The following is a 4998-nucleotide window of genomic DNA, read 5'->3' as shown; positions in this document are numbered from 1 at the left end:
CTATAAGGGAATTCAAATGAGAATTATAAATGCAGTTTATAATTGGAGGACACAAACTAACAACAAACCCCCATTTTAAACTGATAAGAACAGACACTACACCTGATCTTAGCCAAAAGGCTGACAGGCAATGCAAACCTCCATTTTAGAAACTCACTGTTCATCCCAAATAAATCCTACTCTTCCCTCTCCAGATACTCAGGTCACCCAATTTGCCTCCCTCTCTGAAACCTCTATCCCTTCTTTTTCTTTGTTAATATTGGAGGACTGTCCTTAGAGCTAAGGGCTAGAAGGGTCACCCACAACAGCTTGGAGTTAGAAATGTCTGCTTGTACTATGTTAAGGTACTAAAGGAAGGATATTTTTATTCCAGTTGTTGGGACTCCAAAAAAAAAATGCTATAAGGGAATTCAAATTAGAATTATAAATGCAGTTTTTAAACAGAGGAATTATTGTAAATTGTGGGGACGGTCTTCAGGTCCACTAAATTAAAAGTTAGTAAAATGATACTGTTGGTATAACAACATAAATGTCACGGAGAGCATTATTTATAGAAGAAAATGCATCCAACGTTCCAAACAATAAGCTTACAATGGTACTTGTAGAATATATCCATTTGTAAGTAAGGAATTGCCTGTATAAAACCATTTGATAATAAAATAGTAACAGCAATGATGAAAGTGCTCCTCCCCAGAGGAAACAACTTCAAATAGAGGTTGAAGAGAGTTTCAGGTAACTGAGTAAGAAGAAAGGCCAAGTCCAGGCGTTTTGAGAAATCTTTTAATTCTGCATTTGTATTTTGATAACACTGAAAAATGTATAAGAATATTCTGGATCATCTACATGTATATCTTATGAATGACCAATGGGACACAATTCAGGGCTGCACTTGCATTCCTGTCCATAAAGCAATAGGTGTCAATAAATCACCTAAAATGACAATGCTTAATGTTTACATCTTAGAAGCATCTGGCTGATCTTAGGTTGGCACATCCTAAATTCATGACAGTCATGACTCAAGCACTCTTGTACTGCTGTTGTTTTAAATCAGTTATAAAGACAAAATTTGTCTTTTGCAGCAATGATTTACAATGGAAAGATATCTGCATGGAATAAGACTTTAATTTTAACAATTGAGGCTTTTATCTTACATCCTGAAAATGACAATGTGGCAGAATAACATCACCACTTAAATTATCTCAGACTAAGGAGAAAATAATACTCAAAAATGTGTTTCTACCAAGTAGAAACCAAATGATACCAAAACATGCTGTATGAACAGAGGTTATACAACTATTCAAATAAAGTAGTAGAATTAACTCACTACCTAGCACATGGTGACAGTGAATGTAAAATTTTTTAAAAAGTTTTCTGTATCATTATTTATATTACTGCAGGATGATTTATTCTGTTAATTCTTGCAACAGTTCATTGGCAGAATGTTCCATAGGAAATATACAAAGGAAATAAATTTTTCCCATTCTTGTATCATGAGCAGACCATTAAATTAACTGGCCCACTAAAGTAAGGCGGTACACAAGGTGCTTGGGAAGAGATGGGAGATCATTTTAGGAGGAACAGATGAAACAAAAGAAGGCATAGAGGTGAGAGCAAGGTAAAAAAGGTACATAAACTAGCCTGATGAGATGGAATGGTCCACCTTTGGTGAATGAGAAGATTGAGGAATACAGTTGATGGCCTTACATAGAGAAGGTCTTGTATAAATCATGTCATTTAAATTTGATCAAATAGGGACTTTTTCTATTTCAGTTCAACACATATGTACTGAGGGTTTACTATATGCTAGCCAAAGTAGACACTGGAGGTATAAAGTTGAGGAAGAAGGGACTCCTATACTTGAGGGAGCCATGGTACAATTGAGGAAGACAAATATAAATAAATGCAATAAAGTGTAATAAGTGAATAATCTAAGAATGTCCACAATTGCTCAGGAAATTTCTTAATGATTTGTGATGATCTGACCTTGGATGAATAACAGGAATGCAGGTGTCAGCCTATGCCTTAGGAATTTTCTCAGTATACTGTTAGGATTACTTCTCCTTGGAAGAGAAGCCAAAGTGTCTATTTTACCCTACTTTCCCATTGCTCAGCACGGTGCCTAGCAGTTAACATTCCCTCAAATATTTGCTGAATAAATAAGTGAACATTGAGCATATTTTGGTTTTAAATATACTATAAATGGTAGATAACTTTATATTCAGAAAGGACCTGGTAAGAATAATATTTTCACAACCAAATTACCTTTCTAAGTAAGATAAAGCAGCTGAGCTAACAGTAATCCAATCCCCAAGTCTTCCATCTGGGTCTTAGAAGGAATAAAGTAACTATAGATAAATCATGAATTCTGATGCAATGACCTTGGAGGAGATAGAAAAATGAAGAATAAACACTGCTTAGAAAGGGTAAAAGGAGAGGTGTTTATGAAAAGTCATGTTACAGGTCAAGATTATTCCTGTTGGTATTACAACTATTCTTTCTGGACGATGCTCTGAGACGCAATCCAATCCCTCTGACTTTCTTAGGATAGGATCCCACCCTTTCAAGTCAAGCACCTGTTTTATTTCACATTGGCCAATATATAGCATAACCCTATTTCTGTTTTCCCCTCTAGACACAAACATGTAAGTTCCTGAGAGTAGCAACCTAAGTCTTGTTTACAGCTGTATACCCTGCACTTAAAAAGAGTGTCAAGTGGCCAGGCGTAGTGGCTCACGCCTGTAATCCAAGCACTCTGGAGGCCAAGGCGGGCGGATCACCTGAGGTTGTGACTTCAAGACCAGTCTGACCAACATGGTGAAACTCCGTCTTAAAAAAAATAATAAATAAAATAAAATAAAGAGTGCCAAGCATAGATCAGCCACTCAATAAATACTTGTTAAACGTACGAATAGATCTGCTCTCAGCCACAAGTATTCAAAGAGAATTAATATCCCAATCATGACTGTATCTCTGGGATCAAGGGAGGGAGAATGGAGGTACAGGTAGTTGAAAGCAATTAATGAGGCAGAATGAAGACAGCTGATTCTGAGAGTTACGGGAGAGGGAGATGTAAAGCATTTACCAAAGACGCTAGCACGTGGTCAGAATTTGATAAATATTGGCCGTTAATAAAAACACCAAACAGGTCTGAAGCTGAGGAAACAGGTCCAGGCGGAGATATCGTTCCTAGCTGAACAGAGGAAGAAGTGGACTGTCCATAATGAGCAGTGGAGGAGGGCGAATAAGGGGCTAGGAACCCAGGAAAGAGCATAAACAGGTGAAGCGGAAAGTGACGTCATCGAATAGGAAAGTGACGTCATCGAATAAGGACGTAGAGAGTTTTTAGACGACTCGGTCGATCTCGAGAGATTTAAATGCTACAGAAAGGTCTTGTAGAATGCAGACTGAGAGAAAATTAACATTTTTTTCCCCTCCTGTAACGACAGCTTCAGTGACGAGTTCTGACACTGTTTTTAACGCGAGGCCTTTCCAGCGGCAAAAGACGCACCTCGCCGAACCGGACCTGCCCGACAACCGGTACTGTGGCCACCGGAGAAGCCCAAGTCACCCTTGCACTGCCTACTCGCTCCACCCCGGCACCTTTCCGTCGACACCTCCGCCCTCCCTCCGCACTTGTGTCCCCGCCTCCCACAGAGCGCGCCCCGCTCCATTTACCTGTCCGGGCACCTTCTGAGGGCGCGCGGGCTCGGGACCGAGGCGCGCGGGTCAGCGCAGGGTCGCCAACCTGCGCCAACCAGAGGCTGGGACCGGAAGCCACTGACTTCCGTGTGAAGCGCCCCGCCTACGCGTGGCCTCTTGGGAGTGGGAGCGCTCCTCCAATGGCAGCAGACGACAGGGCTACGCCTGCTACGTTCCCAGCACTATGCACTTTCCAGGAGCCGTAGTGCATTCTGGGAGTAGTAGTTCCGACTGGAGTATCGCTGACTGTCCAGTTCCGTGTACAGCTCTTGTAAACAACGTCAGGGCCGGGCGCGGTGGCTCACGCCTGTAATCCCAGCACTTTGGGAGGCCGAGGTGGGTGGATCACGAGGTCAAGAAATCGAGACCATCCTGGTCAACATGGTGAAACCCCGTCTCTACTGAAAATACAAAACATTAGCTGGGCATGGTGGCGCGTGCTCGTAATCCCAGCTACTCAGGAGGCTGAGGCAGGAGAATTGCCTGAACCCAGGAGGCGGAGGTTGCGGTGAGCCGAGATCGCGCCGTTGCACTCCAGCCTGGGTAACAAGAGCTGTTACCCAGCTCTGTTTTCCCCTCTAGACACAAACATGTAAGTTCCTGAGAGTAGCAACCTAAGTCTTGTTTACAGCTGTATCCCCTGCAATTAAAAAGTGTCAAGAATAAATCAGCCAGTGATCTATGAAAAAAAAAACGTCAAACGCCGTATGGGGATCCACGCAAATGAGAGAATGCAGGCTAGATAAAGACTCTACCAGCAATGAGTAGGCGGCATAAATGAAGAGCCAAGCTTGCCCCGTCTCTCCTGCTTAGTCTCAGTAGGCAACATTGCCTGTTTCTTCACAGACAAAATAGAATTCATCTGACAGGAACTGCCTCTATTTTTGCCATGAAATTTTCTTATTTTCTTGTACTCCTCACCAATCTTTTGTCCTATTCTTTAGCACTAATAATAATAAACGACTACTCTTCTTTGATCTAAACCCAGGCCTCTTCCATCCCTATTCCCTGTTGCCGACTCAGAGTCAAGCTCTTCTGATGAACCCTTCTGTCCCATCACTCCTCAACGGCTCCCTGCTTACTTGCTCTTTACAATCAGGACTTAAAGGGTGTCAAAATTTCTCTTATCTAAAACATTCCAAAGTCGCCTTTCTTAACCCTATACCCCAAGCCCCCTCACCACACATAGATAAGCTAGTGGTCTTTCTCCCATCTCTCCTTTACAGACAAAATTCTCAACACTGTTGCTAAAATGAATAGATACTTTTCAGCCATTACCATATTTCAACTCTGCAGGAT

At 41.9% G+C, this 4998-nt stretch overlaps 1 protein-coding gene and 1 pseudogene across 3 annotated transcripts in view; both read right to left on the bottom strand.

Annotated features, from left to right (window-relative positions):
• The window catches only part of VAMP7 (vesicle associated membrane protein 7), a 54735-nt gene extending 50910 nt beyond the window's left edge, over nucleotides 1–3825 (bottom strand). Inside the window, exon 1 of one of the 3 annotated variants that reach the window (XM_017516229.2) lies at nucleotides 3676–3825. The gene's annotated coding sequence lies outside the window, so the exon portion shown is untranslated. The remainder of the gene's footprint in view (nucleotides 1–3675) is intronic. The other 2 variants (XM_017516232.2, XM_017516231.2) reach the window with 2 other exon arrangements.
• On the bottom strand, nucleotides 6–132 carry LOC119469123 (annotated as a pseudogene).
• Nucleotides 3826–4998: the final 1173 nt, after the last annotated feature.

This window comes from Cebus imitator, unplaced genomic scaffold, assembly GCF_001604975.1.
Source record: "Cebus imitator isolate Cc_AM_T3 unplaced genomic scaffold, Cebus_imitator-1.0 Scaffold576, whole genome shotgun sequence".
NCBI lineage: Eukaryota > Metazoa > Chordata > Mammalia > Primates > Cebidae > Cebus > Cebus imitator.
The sequence above is the reverse complement of the archived record's forward strand: the minus strand, read 5'-3'. Positions and strand labels throughout refer to the sequence as shown.